The sequence below is a fragment of the Hyaena hyaena genome, unplaced genomic scaffold, assembly GCF_003009895.1.
Source record: "Hyaena hyaena isolate Hyena2069 unplaced genomic scaffold, ASM300989v1 scaffold_31, whole genome shotgun sequence".
Taxonomy (NCBI): domain Eukaryota; kingdom Metazoa; phylum Chordata; class Mammalia; order Carnivora; family Hyaenidae; genus Hyaena; species Hyaena hyaena.
This window is the reverse complement of record NW_024080664.1, coordinates 2643694-2663593: the sequence shown is the minus strand read 5'-3', so window position 1 is coordinate 2663593 and position 19900 is coordinate 2643694. Positions and strand designations below refer to the sequence as shown.

At 50.1% G+C, this 19900-nt stretch overlaps 1 non-coding gene across 1 annotated transcript; it reads left to right on the top strand.

Moving 5' to 3' along the window:
• Positions 1 to 12568: 12568 nt before the first annotated feature.
• On the top strand, positions 12569 to 12641 carry TRNAK-CUU. The gene has a single exon. It is a non-coding gene; the product is annotated as a tRNA-Lys (tRNA).
• Positions 12642 to 19900: the final 7259 nt, after the last annotated feature.

The following is a 19900-nucleotide window of genomic DNA, read 5'->3' as shown; positions in this document are numbered from 1 at the left end:
AGCTTCTTCCTGATGCTCTGGTGACACTTGCTGGGGAGTCAGTCAGCTAAGGAGCCCAGCTGCTCCGAGGCTTCCGTGCCAGAGAAGCCCCAGATGGGCGCTGCCTTTAGCAATGCCGGCTGAGCTCCCAGCCACTAGCCAGCGTTGGCTGGCAGCCTTGTCGGGTGAGTCATGAGGACATCCGTCCCTGAGGAAGCCTCAGATGACCCCAGCCCCGGCCACTATCTGACTGTGACCTTGTGAGAGACCCCAAGCCAGGACTGGCCGGCAGAGCCCTTCAAGAACTCCCGACCCACAGAATCGCAAGCAAAGTAAGAAATGTTTTTTAAGCTGCTAAATTTAGGAATAATTGATTACCCAACAATAATACCGGGAAAAGGAATTTGACATGGAGTGCTGACACATCAAAGAGCCAAAACGTCACTTCTCGGCCTTTTGGCAAAGGTCAAGTGCAAAAACCCAAAATGTAAGGGACTATCTTAGGGACCAGGTCATCAGGCAACCAGAAGGGCCTGGAGAAGACTGTGGGAGCCCCCCCTCCATGGGCCTGGAGGCTGTAAATGAGGGCTTAACGAAACGTGAGGAAGGTGGAGGAAAGAATACGTCATTACGTAGGTTCAGCACACTTGTTGCCCGCGATATTGTGGGAAATAGAAAATGTACCCAATGAACTGACGAATCTGGCTAAGGAGGTTTCCAGGGGCAACGCTGACAGTGCCAAGTGCACTGACAGCAAGGATCTCAAACAGGTGCCCAGCCCCGCCCTTCCGGGATTCCTGACCCACAAAATACAACCAAAATGGAGCGGTTGTTCCAAGCTGCTAAATGTGAGGGCCTTTACAACAGCAGCAGTAATAATTGAACAGCCTGATAAACACACTTGCGCACAGTGACAGACGGCTGGGAAATGGAAAAAAAAAAACAAAAAACCCACAAACAACTGTTCTGTCTTCCAGGGTGACGGGAAGGATTTTATAACAACCCTGGTTTGGGGAAGTTTGAATAAGTGTCAGGAAAAGTCTCTCACGCTTCGCAAAAGTCATTGACTTCACTATTCCTATTGCGAAGAAGGGGAAGAGAACTGAGAACACTATGCACCTATTTGGGGCCCGGCACTAGTTAGGTGCTTTGCATATTGATATTTTCATCTACTCTCTTAACGGCCTTTTGTGGAAAGTGATATTGCCTGTTTGACAGGTCTGCAGAGGGGCCCCCTTGCGTCTTCAGGTGAGGACCGATGAGCACTTGAGTAAAATAACCACCTAAGGCTGTGGGAAGAACAGTCAGGAAGGAACAGGGTTAGTAATTCTTGAAGTTCACAGCGGGCCAGGAATAGTTCCTGCATCTGCTCGCAGGAGAGGAAAACCCTCAAAATACAAGGGACATGTGTGTGCGTGGGTGCCAAGTGCCTGCGTGGAGCGCACAGAGCTGGTGAAAGGGCCGTGACGGGGCCTGGAGGGGACAGCTTCTGGCCGGGGCTGTTCCCGTGAGGCGTGGGGGCGCCTGGGCGGCTCAGTCAACTAAGCGTCCAACTCTTGATTTCGGCTCAGGTCATGATTCCAGCCTGGTCTTGGGATCAAGCCCCGCATGGGGCTGTGTGCTGAGCATGGAGTCTGCTTAAGATTCTCTCTCCCTCTGCTTCTCTCCACCACCCACCCACACACACTCTCTCTCGAAAAGAAAAGAAAAGAAAAGAAAAGAGAAAAGAAAAGAAAAGAAAAGAAAAGAAAAGAAAAGAAAAGAAAAGAAAGAAAAGAAAAAACATCAGGTGTGATTTTTAGATTCATTTTGGGTAGAGGGCAGGACACAATGGCGTGAATAAGCCCCGGACTGGCAGCTCTGTAAGGAACGGAGAGGAACTGGGTGGTGGGTAGGACTCGAGGTCCCAAGTGAACTTGGGGTCATTGACAAGGGGTCCTAAACTCCAAAAGGATGAGTTTAACTCGGTGGGAGAGCCACAGACACTTTCACAATTAGGAAAGCGTCAGTGTCCGAAGAAGACCTTGGATGGGCACACGCTCTCCCTCTTGCGCCCTCTGTCGGCAGTCTGGGGCCATTTCACTGAAGGATAGACCCCGCTCTGGTCCAGGCAGGAAGACGCCCAGAAGCCTTGTAATCCCACCCACTTCACACCAGAAGGGAAACGCAGCCCACTCTGAATGCCCCTTTTTGGACTCAGTTTGTTGGCTTCTCTTTATCTGAATGTTGACCTGCCCCAGGGCATGGTCTCCGAGACCTTCTTCCGTCTTCAATTTATTCGCTTCCAAAATCATCTGTATTCGTTCTTTGGCTTTAAATACACCTGTATTCTGTCGGCACACCTGTGCATATCTCTGGCCTTGACCTCCTCTTGGAGCTCTACACACCTATATCCCCACCCATCTACTCAGCATCCCCACTGGGATGTTGAATGGGCATCTCAAATTATGCCATTTATAATGCATGCCACATACAACACCCCCAAACCCGCTCCCTGCAGTCTTTCCCAAATCACCATCCGGCCAGTGGCTCCTGCCAAAACCTGATCACCAGCCTCACTTTCTACCTCTTCCTTATCCATACATCAATTCAGTAGGTGGATCGTACCTGTTCTGCTTCCACAATTCTTCCACATCCCATTTCTGCGACTGTGGTCCCAGGCCAAGCCCCATTACAGGCATACCTCATTTTATTGCACTTTGGTTTATCGTGCATGGCGGTCTTTACATATTGGAGGTTTATGGCAACACTGTGCCAAGCAAGTCTATGGGTGCCATTTCTCCAACAGCATTTGCTCACTTGGTGTCTCTGTGTCACATTTTGGTAATTCTCACAATATTTCAATCTTGTTCATTATAATAGTTGTCATGGTGACTTGTGGTCAGTGATCTTTGATGTTACTACTGTCACTGGGGACACGGCGAGCCACGCCCACATGAGTCAGCACACTAGATCGATAAATGTCCTACATGTGTTCTGGCTGCCCCACCCACCGGCCATACCTCGTCTCTCCCTGGCCTCGGGCCTCCCTGTTCCCCGAGAGACAATATTGCAGTGAGGCCAACGAGAATCACCCTGTGATGGCATCTAAGTGTCCAAGTGAAAGGAAGGGCCACGAGTTTCCTACTTTCAATCAAAAGCTAGACATGATTGGGGCACCTGGGGGCTCAATTGGTTAAGCACCTGACTCTGAATCTCAGCTTCCAGGTCATGGTCTCACGGTCGTGGGATTGAGCCCCGCATTGGGCTCTGTGCAGAGCCTGTTTGGGATTCTCTCTTCCCCTTGCTCTGCGCCTCCCTCCCTCATTCTCTCTCCCCCGCCCCCCTCAAAATAAATAAATAAACATTAAAAAAAACAACTAGACATGAGGAAGCTCAGTGAGGAAAGCTGAAAGAGGCCAGAAGTGGGGCCTCTCGCAATGAACAGTTGTCCAGGTTGTGAATGCAAGAGATGAGTTCTTGGGGGAAATTAAAAAGGCCACTCTGGCAAACCCACAGATAATAAGACAGAAAAACAGCCTTATTTCCCGTACAAAGGAAGTTTTTGTGGTCCAGACAGAAGACACAACCAGCCACAACTTTCCCTTAAGCCAAAGACCAATCCAGCCCAAGGCCCTGATGCCCCTCAGTTCCATGACGGCCTGGGGGGCAGGTGGCTGCTGGAGAAAAGTCTGGAGTGAGCAGGGGTTGGTTCGGAGGCTCCAGGAGAGAGGCCGTGTCCATAACACAGAAGTGCAAGTGCAAGGTGAGGCTGCAAGTGCTGATGCAGGGGCGGCAAGTTCTCCAGGAGATCCAGCAAGATGGCAGTGAAGGCGGCCGCTCTAAACAACAGATTTGCAGTGTAGACGGAGCGGCCTTATGTCAGAAGGAGATGTGATCTAGGGTTTTCACAGCTGACGAGGATAAGGCAATGCCTCAGAGCCTCAGAGGCCAGGCTCTCTTATCAGTGGCCAGTGTGACTGGGGACCTGAAGTTGGGGCCAGTATTCATTCACCATCCTGAAAACCCTAGGGCCCTTCAGAATTGTGGGAAATATAGTCCGCCGGTGCTCTGGATACAGAACAGCAAAGCCTGGGTGACAGCCCATCCATTTACAACATGGTTTTCCGGATATTCTAAGCTCACTGTTGAGACCTACTGCTCAAAAAAAAAAAAAAAAAAAAAAGACTCCTTTCAAAATATGATGGCTCACCGACAATGTACGGGGTCACCCAAGCGCCCTGATGGAGAAGGACAACGAGATGAGTGTTGTTTTCACACCTGATAACACAGCATCCATTCTGCAGTCCGTGCATCAATGGGGTCGTTTTGACTCTCCAGTCTTATTATTTAAGAAATACATTTCATGAGGCTACAACTGTCATCGTGATCCCTCGGATGGATCTGGGCAAAGTAAAGTGGAAACCTTCTGGAAAGGACTCATCATTCTATACGTTAAGAACATTCATGATTCGTGGGAAGAGGTCAAAATACCAACATTCACAAGAGTTTGGAAGAAGCTGATTGTAGCCCACATGGATGACATGGAGGGTTCAAGTCCTCCGTGGAGGAAGTCACTGCAGATGGGGTGGGAACACAGGAGACTCAGAATGACAAGCGGAGCGCGAAGACGGGACTGAACACCTGGCTGTGATCTTGGGGGACATCTGGAACGGATGAGGGGTTGCTTCTTAGGGCCGAGCCAAGAAAGTGGTTTCCCGAGATGGAATCTACTGCTGGTGACGATGCTGTGAAGACTGCTGACGTGACCACAAAGGATTTGGAATATTCCATACACTGAGTTGAACAAGCAGCAACAGGAAGTTCTACTGTGGGTAAAATGGCATCAAACAGCATCATTCACTACCGGGAAATTGTCCACGAAAGGAAGAGTCATATGATGCACCAAACTAACCTCGTTGTTTACTTATTTTAGGAATTTGTCACAACCACAACCTTGATCAGCCACTGGCTTCGAACATCAAGGCAGGATCCTCCTCAAGCAAAAGATTACGGCTCACCGAGCACTCAAATGACGGTTAGCACTGTTTAGCAATAAAATATATTTTAATTAAAGTCTGTACATTTCTGTAGACACACTGCCATTGCACACCCGATACACTACACAACTTTCACCTGTGCCGGGAGACAGGTGAGCTCACTGGACTCACTTCGCTGAGATAAGCTGCTTTATTGTGGTGGTCTGGAAGCGAACCCCCAAGATCTCTGAGGCATGCCTGAATTTTTCTGAGACAAATCACACCGCCTCCTCTCTTTTAGACTCCTGTCCCCCTTCAGTGGATTTTCCAGAAAGGGAGACCATTTTAAAACATAACTTGGCCTTTTGCCCTCCCCTGCTTTAAGTCTCTCAATTGCTCCCATTTGCATAGAATAAAATCCAAATTCCCCGCCATGTTTAAAAGCCCTCCATTTTCTCACCGGCATAGGTACCTCTGACCTCCTGAGTCCCAAACCTTGACTGTGGCCCTGCCCCCTGGGCTCCTCCCTTTCTCCAGGAGGCAGGGGCTCTTTGGACCTCAAGCCTGGGCCCTTACTTAACATTCTCTTTGATTAGAAAAACTTTTCCTGGGGCGCCTGGGTGGCTTAGTCGGTTAAGCGTTCGACTTTCGCTTAGGTCATGATCTCACGGTTCGTGGGTTTGAGCCCCGCGTCGGGCTCTGTGCTGACTGCCAGCTCAGAGCCTGGAGCTGCTTCAGATTCTGTGTCTCCCTCTCTCTTTGACCCTCCCCTGCTCACGCTGTCTCTCTCTCTCTCCTAGAAATAAATTAAAAAAAAAAAACATTAAAAAAAAAGCGTTCGACTTTGGTTCAGGTCATGGTCTCATGGTTTGTGGATTCGAGCCCCACGTCGGGGTCTGTGCGGACAGCTCAAACCCTGGAACCTGCCCCTCCCCTGCTCATGCTCTGTCTCTCTCTCTATCAAAAATAAATAAATAGGAAAGAAAAAAAAAAAAGAACAACTTTTTCCTGCTCCTGATATGGCCACCCCTCTGACCCCCAAACTCAGCTCAGAGTTCACTTCCTCAAAAGGCTTTTCTGGAACTCATCTCAGGCACCGAGGTGGGCAATACGCATCTTATTTATGAATATATTTGACTTTTCACAAATCTGATTTGATCAAACATTTCCTGAGACCGTTTAACCGGGAGAATAAATGTTCTAGGAAACTTTTACACTTTATTCACTTAAGACACTGATAACTATGTCACCATAATTCACTTTTTATATAAAAAGTATTTTTATTACTTTCTTTCCACCCAGGAGCTAATTTTCTGCTATATGTAATGATCAATTTCTTTGCTTTTTTTTTTTAGTAAACTTTTTTACTGAAATCCACACTTATAGGAAAGTACATAAATCATAAGTTTCTAGCTTGATGAATTTTCACAAAGTGAATACGCCCACTGACTGGGACCCCGATCGCAACACAGGATGCTCGCGGCGCCCAGAAGCCACTTCCAGTCATGGCGCCCCACGGTTGGCACTAGGCCATAGATTGATTTGGCCGGGGTTTGAACCTCCTGTAAATGGAATCACACAGTAGGCGCTCTTGCAACTCGGACTTCTCTCACTCAGCACCATGTTGGTGAGGCTCCTGTGAACTCTTAGCGGTTGGACCTGACCTTTTCTCCTCACCGTGTGATAACCCCCGTGTCGATGCAGTGTCACTTACACATTTTGGCATCCATGACAGGTGAGTCGTTTCCAGTCTGAGGCTCTTACAAATACTACTGCTAGGAAGGACCCTACGTGTGTCCTTTGGCGAACACTGGCACCCGTCCACACCGACATATGCCTGGGGATGGAATCACTGGGTCTTGGGGATGTTCAAGTTCAGCTCAGTTGATACTTTCCTTAGTTGATCTTTTTTTATTATACCCAACAGAAAATGTATCATTTTAGCCACTTAAAAATTTTTTCTTAATGTTTTATTTATTTCTGAGAGAGAGAGAGAGAGAGACAGCATGAGCAGGGGAAGGTCAGAGAGAGAGGGAGACACAGACTCTGAAGCAGGCTCCAGGCTCTGAGCTGTCAGCACAGAGCCCGACACGGGGCTCGAACCCACGAACCGTGAGATCATGACCTGAGCCAAAGTCAGACGCTCAACCGACTGAGCCCCCCAGGCACCCTCATTTTATCTACTTTTAAGTGCACAGTTCAATGGCATCAGGTACATTCACAATGTTGTTCAATCATTACTATTTCCAGAACCTTGTCACTATGGTATAGTAGACAGAGAGACGTTGTGCCCATTAAGGAGCATCTCCCTATCTGTTCCTTCCTCTTGCCGCTAGTGAACTTATTCTGCTCTGTCTCTATAAGTTGGCCTGTTCAAGGTCCCTCGTGTAATCAGAATCATACACGATTTGTTTTGTGCTTGGCCCATTTCACTAGCAAACTGTTTTCAAGATTCATTTACATTGTAGCCTCTATCAGAACTTCCCTTTTTTGGCTAAATAACATTCCATAGATTTTTCTAAAGACTTTCTTTTTTTTTTTAATGTTCTAATGGCAAGTGAATTAATTGTGACTGGCTCATTTATTCCAAAGAATTGCCTTTATCTTTCTGCAGTAATATAACAATCAAATTTTCACAACTCAAAAAATGGTTTCAAAGATTAGAGAAATTTGAACAGAATCTGTGACCTTGAAAAGTTGGTGTTTCACTGTGATGATCTCTAAAATGGAAGTGTTGTTGTTGTTGTTTAATATTCAAATTGATGGTTTAATAGATGAAGCTTTGCGGAAGATGATGAAATCAAAGAAACAAAACAGGACAGAACATCTTGAGGGATTTTTGATGTTACACTTTGAGCAAAAAATAACTTGCCTCTTAGGGAATCCCATGAAACTAATGGAGGTCCATGCATCTTGTCTAGTCAAATGCAAATGTGTAATGATATAAGCCAGTCACGTCAGATCTACTATCAAGAATAAAGGGAGCAAATACCTTTCCTTACTTTTCGATTGTGCCCTTGCTGGAAACAAGGGTCAGACTGTGAGGGCTGCTTGCATTACGAGTAATGTCATAATGATAAAATCACTTGTACTGACTTTATTGAAATGAAAGAGAAATCTTTTTAGGTGTGGCTTATGAAACCAGAGGTTGGACAAAGAGATTGATATAAAAAAATGTTTGTGACCCGGGATGTGATCAGGGAGCAAATATGGTATGTTACATAAGATGCATATACCCTTATTTTCCCTGAAATGTGATTATGTTAAATTAGTGCCTTCCTCAGCTCATAATCTTAATGTGCAAAAATGCCCCGTGTGTGAAATCAAATTTGATGAGCTCCATTAGCACTGTGCAAAGGATATATACACAAACATGTTTTGTGAGTTCAAAAATTAAATGAGCAGATGGGTTACTCTTCTGTCTCTGTACTTAAAAAAAAAATTTTTTTTTAACGTTTATTCACTTTTTGAGAGAGAGACAGAACATGAGTGGGGAGAGGCAGAGAGGGAGGGAGACACAGAATCCGAAGCAGCTCTAGGCACTGAACAGCACAGAGCCCGACGGGGCAGGGAGCTTGCACTCACAGACCGTGAGATCATGGCCTGAGCTGAAGTCAGACACTTAACCACTGAGCCACCCAGGAGCACCCCCCGTTTTTTTAATGTGTATTTATTTTTGAGAGAGAGAGAGAGAGAGAGAGCAAGCAGGGGAGGGGCAGAGAGAGGCAGACAGAATCGGAAGCAGCTCCAGGCTCTGAGCTGTCATCACAGAACCCAATGTGGGGCTCGAACCCACAAACAGCAAGATCATGACCTGAGCCGAAGTCAGACACTTAACCCACTGAGCCCCCCAGGTACTGCCTTTTATCTCTGCTCTAAAATCCACATTAAAAAACACATCCAAAGGGGCACCTGGGTGGCTCAGTCAATTAAGTGTCTGACTTCAGCTCAGGTCATAATCTAGAGGTTTCTGGGTTCAAGCCCCACGTCGGGCTCTGTGCTGACAGCTCAGAGCCTGGCGCCTGCTTCGAATTGTGTCTCCCTCTCTCTCTGCCCCTCCCCCACTTGTTTCTGTCTCTTTCTCTCTCAAAAATAAATAAACATTGAAAACAAATTAAAAAATTAGTCCATGGGGATCAAGATTAAATGCAATCAAGGCACTTCACTCACAAAGATATTTATAAACATGAAACAGGTATGCAGTGAAAATTGCACTATGTTACATTGAAAACATGACAGTATGAACAGACTGCAGACGGCTCTCATCTGTGTGGGACGATAACTGGTGGGAAAGTGATAAGGTTATACGATAAAAACATGACTGTCATTTAAGCTGCATGTTAATAGAAGCCTGTCTCTTTGCTTACAACACAAAAGTGACTTTGCAAGTATAAATGTAAAATTTTAGCAGAAGATCTGAATATACGGCCTGAGTTTTAAAATAAAACTATGGAAATTGAAAATGAATTGCTGGACGGTAGTGCCAATCATGAGAAAACTGCCCATTGAGTGGAAATTAAGGGGCTTTCGGATACTCTCACCTCACACTGGAAATGGAGACATGAAGCACTGGAATGTCTTGAGTTTGGATTTTTAACTGCAGAAAGCTTATTTTCTGTGCATACATTCCATGTCCACAAAGCAGCCACTTACGTGACTCTTAACTTTTTTTTATGTAAATCCTATAGACTGTACGAGTTTCCTCTGAAATAGTCTTAAGCAGTATGCGTTATCAGTACTTGGTGATATAAATCATCACCGGGTTTGCAGCTTCTAGAACGGGTCACAAGTTTGCTGAGTGCAATCCTATCCACTCTGGAAGTGGGCTCAGGAAGGCTGTTCACTCTGCCTGCCACGGTGGCGTTCTATAAGGCATCTCAGTAAGCTGCAGTTAATGACAATGAAAAATTTAAGATCATCACTGTTCAAAAGAAATTAACCCAGGGGCGCCTGGGGGGCTCAGCCAGTTAAGCATCCAACTTAAGCTCAGGTCATGATCTCACAGTTCATGAGCTCAAGCCCCGTGTCGGACTCTGTGCTGACAGCTCGGAGCCTGGAGCCTGATTCGATTCTATGTCTCCCTCTCTCTCTGCCCCTCCCCTGCTTATGCTCTCTGTCTCTCAAAATACATAGACATTAAAAAAATAATAATAATAAAAAGAAATTAATCTGGTAATTCTCTCCAACTGAAAATAAGTAGTAAACTTTGGAAATATTGTTAGTTTCCATTAAAGGTGGTTAAGTAAAATCATCCATTGGCTTTGTCTAAATTATATGTTTAAACTTAAAAAAATATCCTGAATTTTGATATAGCTACTTTAAAATTTTTCAGTGGTTTTTCACCTACTTTATTGTTCTGCAAAAAATTAAGCATGAATTTGATTTTTCCTTTTCCTTTGTGCTCCAGTGTTGCTAGGCAGGGTACTGAGTGGCCGCCTCTGAGCGGGGGTGGGGACTGTCTGAGGAGCATGAGGGAACTTTCTGGGGTGACGGGGAGGCTCAGTATCTCGGTAAGGGTTTGAGTCACAGAAGTGTACAGATTTGTCAAAACTCAGCCAATGTTCACTTACAAGCAACACACTTCATTGTAAGTTTTGCATCAACGGGAAAAGACTGTGAGTGATGAGTGCTAGTTAATGTTGGAGGGGAATTTCCTCTGAAGACATCAAGAATAAAATAGATTAGGGCGCCTGGGTGGCTTAGTCGGTTAAGCGTCCGACTTTCGCTTAGGTCATGATCTCGCGGTTCGTGGGTTCGAGCCCCGCGTCGGGCTCTGTGCTGACTGCCAGCTCAGAGCCTGGAGCCTGTTTCAGTCTATGACTCCCTCTCTCTCTGACCCTCCCCTGCTCACGCTGTCTCTCTCTCTCTCTCTCCTAGAAATAAATTAAAAAAAAAACATAATAAAAAAAAGAATAAAATAGATTAATGGATAGCTGCCCAGATGTGACAAAAGTCTAGGAAGATGTCAACAGTAGCCCTGCAGATTTCCATAACGAAGGCTGCGGGCAGCTCTAGTTCTCTAGAATTTGCTGCTTCATCTGAGAGCTCGGTCGGACCCGAGTCTCTCCAGGCGGAAGTGCTGGGGCAGATCTGGATGCAACAACCTGAGAAGTGCGGAAACCTCCAGGGTCTGGATCAAGCCTTGGAGGAGAGAAGGGGCAGAAAAGAGAGTTTGGCCCCGGGGCAAGGGGAGATCGGGGAGGGGGTACGCTCCCCAAATGGAGTGGGGCCTGCCCTCCCCTCCATCTCCCTTTCCCTCATTTTCCTTCCATTCCGTCAATCACAGGCAGGCCGAACGAGCTACTAAGGAAGCCGCAAGCCCTTTCTAGATTCGCTTTATTACTCGCACAGACTACAGAACAGCCGAAGGTGCCCGCGCCCCAGTGCCCTCGCGCTGCACGGAACAGTGGCCTCATGAAGCAAATACGGAAGCCTGGGCGGCTTGCTGCTGACGGTGGCTTCTATCCCTGGCTTAGCTCCTGCGCAGCATCAGGCCTCATCAGTGGGGCTCAGTCGGTTGAGTGTCTGACTTCAGCTTCAGGTCATGATCTCATGGTTTGTGGGTTCGAGCCCTGCGCCGGGCCCTGTGCTGACAGCTCAGAGCCTGGAGCCTGCTTTGGATTCTGTGTCTCTCCCTCACTCTGCCCCTCCCCTGCTCATGCTCAGTCTCTCTGTCCTTCAAAAATAAATAAAAATTAAAAATTAAAAAAAAAAAGACTTGGGTCCATCTGTGATTCAAGTCTTGTCTGAGTGCCGACGTGGGCACGTGCAGACGCCAGGGCCCTGTGCGTCCTTCTCAGGTTTCTTTCCTGCCCTGCACCCCCAAGGCCGTACCTTCAGGGGATTCTGGAGGTGGAGGTGGGGTGCCAACCTGGCTCTGAGGAAAACACAAAGAACTCATAAGCTGGAGAAAAGATGACCCATGTCACTCAGGAAATGGGAGTGAAAATTAATCAGATGCCTTGGAAAGGCTTACAGGGAGCGATGCACACAATCGCTTTGAATTTTTTACAACTTTTAATGTTGATTTCTTTTGAGACAGAGAGACAGAGTGCGCACGTGTGAGCACAAGTGTGGGAGGGGAGAGAGAGAGCCAGAATCCCAAGCAGGCCCGGAGGTGCCAGCGCAGAGCCCATGCGGGGGCCCCATCTTCTGAACTGAGAGGTCATGACCTGAGCTGAGATGAAGAGTCAGATGCCTAACTGACGGGGCCACCCAGGTGCCCTGATAGAAAACTTTTTAAATTAGTGCACCTCTTGGGGCACCTGGGTGGCTCCGTCGGTTAAGCATCTGACTCTTGGTTTCAGCTCAGGTCATGATCTCACGGTTTCGTGAGTTCGAGCCCCGAGTCTGCTCTGCGCTGGCAATTCCGATCCTGCTTGAGATTCTCTCTCTCTCTCTCTCTCTCTCTCACTGCCCCTCCCCCGCTCATGCTGTTTAGCTTTCAAAAACAAACTGTAAAAAATTTTTCTAAAAAAATTATTTTAAATCACTGCACCTCTTGCCAGTGCACTTAACTCTCTAGGCACTGGTGACTTCAAGGCGTACCCTTTCAGAACTTAAGGACTGTATTATCCCAATGCTATTTAAACTATTCCAGAACACACAGGAATAAAAGCAAGACTTGAGGTGCCTGGCTGGCTCAGTCGGTGGAGCCTGTGACTCTTGATCTCAGGGTTGTGGGTTCAAACCCCACGTTGGGTGTAGAGATTACTTAAAAATAAAATCATAAGAAAAAAAAGAGCAAGACTCCCAATCTTTTCCTAGGGGTGGCTTAACACAGACACCCAAATGAGAAGACAGCACGTACAAAAAACTATACAGCAATACCCCTTAGGAATTTTGATGCAAAAAAAAAAAAATCCTACAAAACACTGTGGAAAAGGAAAAACTATGCAGATAGTGGAAAGATCGTGACTGTGAGACGCTGGGGGGAGGGAGAGATGAACAGGTGGAGGGCAGGAATTTTAGGGCAGTGACACTCTCTGTATCATACTCTGTGGTGGACGCGTGCCAGACATCTGTCCAGAGAATGCACAGCACCTAGAGTGAACCCCAGTGTCAACTATGGACTTTGGGAGAAGACGGTAGGTTCATCGGCTGCAACAAATGGACCACTCAGGTGGGGGTGCTGATGAGGGGTTGAGTTGTGTGTGTGCGGGTACAGGGGTACGAGGGAAATCTCTGTCTTCTGCTCAGTTTTGTTATAAGCCTAAAACTGCTCCAAAAAATAAGGTCTCTAAAAAGAACCCTACATAAGATTATATACAAACCAAGTTCAGCAAGACCTTGACCCCATTGTGACCATCTGGGGTTCATTACAAAACTACAAGCATCAGTCGGTCAAGCATCCGACTTCAGCTAGGTCATGATCTTGGGGTTTGTGGATTCGAGCCCTGCGTTGGGCTCTGTGCTGATGGCTCAGAGCCTGAAGCCTGTTTCGGACTCTGTGTCTCCCTCTCTGCCCCTCCCCTGCTCGTGCTCTGTCTCTCTTTCAAGAATAAACATTAAAAAAAATAAAATAAAGACACTGTCGCAAACACCCCTCCTCTGCTGAAGGTGGGAGTATAATAGTTTTTCAGGGCAATGATCTGACAATATTTACACATTTCCCACGATGTACCATTTGCCCAGCCACTTTAATTCTAGAAGCATATGGTTTATTGCAAAGTACCCAGGATGTCTGCTGAGTACTGGTCTTGGAAAAGCCTCTAAAACCCTCTCTACACCTTTGGTGAGGTCAATGTGCGCGAGAGGAGGCTCTGCACCCTGCAATGTGCTGCAGGAGGGGACCCCGTGAGGGAGGGGCTTTCCCTCCTCACCACTGTGTCCCTGGTGCCGAGGACAGTGCTTGGCACACAGCAGGGGCACGGTTCCCAGCGCTGAATGGTTGATTCTACTGTTGAGTTAAAAAAGTTGCAGAATAATACATACAGAATGGTCTCACTTGCAGAAAAAGAAAGACGTTTTTCCCAGATATCTATGCTTGCAGATGCATGCAGGGGATCAGAACGGTCACCCAGGGAATTGTTAAGTGTGGAGACTCCTGGAGAGAGGGACGAAGGTACGGGGTGGGAAGAGACAAGGAAGGCCGGGACTTCCCATGGCAGCCCTTCTGTAATGCTGGCTGTTTCCCGGGCATGTGTGTTGCTTTTAAAATAAATCTCTAGTTTAGGAACAGGTACTTAAGCCATCTGAGCCTCAGTTTCCTCATCTGTAAAATGGAGAAGAGTGACCCTTCCCCAGAGGGTCACTGTGACATCTGAGACCCCTGGGACTCATGGGCCTCCCACATTTGGCTAATCTGCAGTGTCAGGCTTTGAAGGACTGAGGTTCAGGAGGTAAGACTGGGTGGGACCACCCCCCTTCTCCAGGCGGCAGGGACAGAGGGGACGAGGAAGATGCCACGTCATTCACTCATTCATTCACTAACGCTATTATCAGGGGAGGTTGGTGGCTCCTGGATGTCACTTGCATGGGGTGAGGGGTGGGGGGCTGAAGGACAAGGAGGTGTCTCCTGGTCAGGGGTCTGCCCTGGGCGGTGGGGAGGGCCCTGTTGTGCTCAGGGATCCAGAACACGACAGGAGGCACAGGTGGGAGCCGAGTTCAGGTTGCATTTGCTGAGTCTTTATAACCTGTGGGGTATCAGAGAGGCAGCAGCAGCCAGGGGCATCTGGATAAACTCCACGACACCTTCAGAGAGCCCAGCTGGGCCAGAAGTCATGCGTGGAGTCAGCGACACAGGAGGGAAAGCCATGGGGACCACACGATTGTAATTTAGCGACAAGGGGGCTACAGAAGGAAACACAGGACCCGGCCATACTTAAAGGGGGGCTGAAAGCCCTAACTAGGATCTGAGAAGGAATGGCTGAAGAGGAAGCAAGAACACTAGACCGGGCACGGGGTTTTAAAAAGCATGAGGGGGAGGTGCGGCGGTGGCCCAGTTGGTTAAGTGTCTGACTTTGGCTCCGGTCATGATCTCATGGTTTGTGAGTTTGAGCCCCGCGTTGGGCTCAGGGCTGACAGCTCCGAGCCTGGAGCTGCTTCAGATTCTGTGTCTCCCTCTCTCTCTGCCCCTCCTCTCCTCATGCTCTGTCTCTCAAAAATAAATAAACGTTAAAAAAATATATTTTTGCAAGAAATAAAAAGCATGAGGTTACTGACAATGTGAAATGCTTCAATATTTAGGCAAGAAGAAAACTAAAGAGTTGACTTTGCAGTAAGGACTTCCTTGGAGAGTTCCAGAAGCTTCCGGTACAGTGATGGGAAATGTGGGCAAGAGTGACATTCTGTGACAAGCAAGCAGGCGAGGAAATGAAGAAAAGGAAAACAGAAGTTATTTTCAAGAAACTGGGCTGTGAAGGAAACTGGGGCAGTGACCGGGTCCCAGCGAGGCGCAACACGTTCCACTCCAGGGGGGCTGAGACAGAAGGCAGGAGCTTAAGGTTGGGGAGCTAGGTCGGCCGTGGGGGTGACAGGGTCCCCTGAACGGTCACCGACTTGGCTGAGCACACGGCGGATCTTCGGAGGCTAAGGCGGGGCAGGACCTGGAGCGGGGAGGGGGACAGCACCCCAAGCGTCACCTGCTGATGGCGGAGCAGCAAGGCCCCGACTCGGCAGCGCAGGTCTAGCCGGGGTAGGATGCCTGGGTGCGCCCACGACAACCTACTAGGCCTCTTGGTCACCAGTTAAAAACCCCATTCCTTCTTCTAGACCCATCTAAACCCAAGGACAGACATTAAGAACCTGGTAAGGTCTGGGCTTCCCGGTGCCAGGACTGCTGCAGGCACGGCAGCGCAGCCGCAGCAGGGACGCCGCCACTTGCCCGAAGACACTAGGATCCTGGCCGGCACCGCGCTCCCGACGCTCGACGGCAGGGGGCGTGGCCTCTGGGCCCGGAGGCCTCTGGGAGTCGCGGTCCCGGCTCGGCCTGCAGCGGCCTCGCGGAAGAGGAAATGGAAGGACAAGAACTACATCTCCCAGGAGGCTTCGCGGTTCGCCTCGGGCGGGGAGGGACGTGGCCCAGGCCTCGGCCCCGCCCAGCGCGGAAAGTCTCCCGAAGTCTCCGGACAGCCTCCCAGTCCCTGCGGCGCCTCGGGGAGCTGGGTGCCGCCGGAGCTCAGCCCGAGGGCCCCTGGAGCTCCGCTCTCTCATTCCCAAAGCCGCTTTCCCCGCACCCCCAGTCTCCGGCTGCTCGCCAGGGCCGAGCGGAGCGGCGGGAGGGAGGGTCCGCGGAGGCAGCTGCGGGGTCCCTGCTCGGGCCCTGCAGGCGGCTACCAGGCGCCGCACGCGGGAGTGGGGAGGCGGGTGGGGCCTGCTGCGCAAGCCCAGGTTAAAGAGGAGACGGGGGGGCGGGGGGGCACCTGGGTGGCTTAGTCGGTTGAGCGTCCGACTTTCGCTTAGGTCATGATCTCGCGGTTCGTGGGTTCGAGCCCCGTGTCGGGCTCTGTGCTGACTGCCAGCTCAGAGCCTGGAGCCTGTTTCAGTCTGTGACTCCCTCTCTCTCTGACCCTCCCCTGCTCACGCTGTCTCTCTCTCTCTCTCCTAGAAATAAAAAAAATATATATATATATAAAAAAAATAAAGAGGAGACGGGGGTGGCAGCCCTCTGCGGGTGGAAAGGTGGCGATGGGAGACTGGAGTTAGGAGGAGGGCTCGTGCACTTGATTGAGTGCAGGTGAGGCCGCAGGAGACGAGAGTGTGACCCGTATAGATTATCTTCTGTTAACGGGATGCCATGAAGGGCCGGGCGCCCTGCGGGTTGAGAGCCGGCTGCGCTCTGGCCGCCGTGGGTGGAGCCCGTCGGACGTCCGAGTGCAGGTGTTGGGTAGATCTGAGGCTGAAGAGCGGACGAGGATAGAGATGGGCTTCGGATCGGGGTGGACCAGGTGGGGTTGCAGGGCAGGGTGACAGGGAAGGGCCCGGTCCGGACCGCACAGGTCCGCATTCGGAGGTCAGTCCGCAAAGGAGACTGAGGACTGCCAGGGACAACCCCGAGGGACGGAGTGTGCGTGTTTCTGAGGCGGAGGGAGTGTCCCGAGGGGGGAGGTGATAGCCCTTGAGGACGCTGCACTGGAAGGTCAAGTGCGCTGAAACTTGAGACAGGCCCGCTGCGCTCACGGGGGATCTTGGCCGGGGGGCAGCTTCCCTGGAGGCGAGGGGAGCGCTGGCCAGACTGGAGGGGAGCGAAGGGGAGTGAGGTGCGGAAGTGGAGACCGCTAGTGAAAACGGTGCTTTTAAGGAACGTCGCTTTAGAGCAGAAAAAGGAGGCCGAGCCTGACGGGATGGCAGGCCCGGGGAGACGGGATCTCCTTTCTCCAGACGGAGAGATTACAGCTTTGTAGGATGATGCAGAGGGAGGAGAGATGGGTGACGCAGCAGGGTTCCTGAGAGGTCGGAGGGGAGCGAATCCACGGCTGTGTGGAAGGCTGGCACCACGCCGTGCCATGATGGAAGGTACTACCTGGGCAGAATAATGGTTCCCTAAATATGTCCACGTCGTCATTGCCATGTCCATGTGTCGCCTTCCATGGCAAAAGAGGTGTTGCAAATCTGATGAAGGACTGAAGACCCTGAGCCAGGGAGGGTGTCCTGGATTACGCACGTGGGCCCAGAGAGCATCACGAGGTGGCTCAAAAGTAGAAGGAAGAGGGAGCCACGAAGGTCGGAAGATGTGACCGTGAAGGAAGAGCCCCACAGGTGCACTGTTAGTGGCCTGGAAGCTGGAGGAAAGGGGCTGCCAGCCGAAGAATGTGGGCGGCCTCTGAAGCAGGAAAAGGAACCGGATTCACCCTGAGCCTCCAGAGGGGATGTAGCTGCTCTGAAATCACTGGCCCCTCCTTCGGCCCAGTGAAGCCCGTGTCGGACTTCTAACTTACAGAAATGCGACATAATCAATCAATGTTTGAAGCCACCAAGTGTGTGGCGATTCGTGGCAGCCACAGAAGACCACTACAGTGGGCCAGGGGCTTGATGTGGGAGGGAAGCAAATCTCAGCCAAGAACAGGGCCAGGGAGGGAGCCTGGGGGGTTTCAGGGAAAGGAGGGGGCATGAGATAGTTGTCTGGCCGAGTGGGAAACTTGGAAATAGAGCTTCCCGAGGAAAGCGGGCAGGACGCTGGTGGTCCGGGCTGCACCGCCCGCGAAGGGGCGGGGACAGCTCTCGCCCCACGGAGGCCGCCCGTGGTCACTGCTCTAGGGACCACTTACCTGTCTGAGAAGAAGCTGTTCCTTTTTCTTTCTTTATTTTAAAGTTTTGTTTTGTTTTTCTGAGGCATACAGAGAAGCTGCCCCGTACGTAGGTGGGAGGGCCAGAGCCCTGGGTTAGTGGCTTCAGGCCTGAGGAGGGCCCTGGCTCCAGCGACACCTTTCCGCCCAGGTCAGCCTGCTGCACCTTGCATCCTGAGTCCTGGGGGCCCTTTGGCCCTCTTCCAGGGTGTCTGGGAGAATGTGACAAGTGTGCACGTGAGAGGAAGGAGTTAACGCTTCAAAGCAGTCCCTGGCAGATCCCCTCTCCCCCAGTGGCATCAGAGCTTATCACAGGGGCCTGTGTGCTGCTGGAAGCCACATGCCACAGAGGCCTTGCAGGGGGACCTGCTCTCCGTCTCTGTCCCTGTGGACACATCCTACATCGGTCTGTCTGGGCAGCTAAAATAAGTCCAGGAATATCGTTCCCATGCCTTGAGCCCTCTCCTGTGGGCCTGCCTTCCCATCCCACTGGCTGATCCCCAGTCGCTAAAAATAAGGTGCATCTGGTTATACAGACTAGTGGCTGAGATCTGAGATTGAACCACAGGGGAGCCAATGTGAACCCCCCCCACCCCGGTGGCCAGGCCTGCTGGGGGGCCTCTGTAAAAGGACTGTTGGGAAAGATGTTCTCGAAGCAAAGGTGCACAACCAGAGAGGAGACCCAGGTGACAACCCTGAGTTGTCACACTTCAGGCCTGGTCTGGGCACTGGCAACCCAAGCTGCTTTGGGGTCCTGAGCAGGAGGTGACCGAGTTGGGCTACCTGTAGAGTGACCGGGTGTCAGCTGACCATGTGCTTTCTGCAGGCCCTGCCCCAGCCCAGGAGGGCACTGTCCCTGTTCCCCATCACTCTCCTTTCTTTTTATTTTTTTATTTTTATTTATTTCTAGGAGAGAGAGAGAGAGAGACAGCGTGAGCAGGGGAGGGTCAGAGAGAGAGGGAGTCACAGACTGAAACAGGCTCCAGGCTCTGAGCTGGCAGTCAGCACAGAGCCCGACGCGGGGCTCAAACTCACGAACCGCGAGATCATGACCTAAGCGAAAGTTGGACGCTTAACCGTCTAAGCCACCCAGGCGCCCCCATCACTCTCCTTTCAAGGCTTCTGACCTCGTGGGCCCAGTCTGATCTTCAGTCCAAGCTGCCTAGAGCCACAGTGCTTTGACTTCAAGCCATGAACCGAGAGGGTCTCCATGTCCCCGACCTCCCTGGCTCTGGGGGAAGGAAGCTCCCTATTCGGTCAGGAAGAGAGACAACCTAACAGGTAGACTGATGTCTGCATCATGGATCCTAAAACAGATCTTTGAAAGAAACTTCCAAACCACATGGCTAGGAAGTAGGAATTTATTTTATTCCTAGAAGCTTGTATACCAGACAATGGTCCTGGGACAGGCTCTCTCCCTGGTGCTGTTACTCTGGAGACAAGCCCCATGCCGGTGGTGTCCATCTCCAGGCTGCACACAGTCCCTGGGGGGGTGGAAGCACCATCCGTTGTGAGACGTGCCACCCGGGGGGGGGGGCAATCTCCACCACCATTCTACTCCTCGCTTGGCTGGCAAAGGGTGGGAGGTTTTAGAAAAGTTCACCAACGTTAGATACAAGAAAAATGCCCTTCCTTAGTTTTTACACATTAGACATCAGTCAGTCATACTTCTGAAGGGTAACTAACTCTCCAAAATCCTTTATTTGACAAAACTGGAACATGTGTTGGTAACCCTAA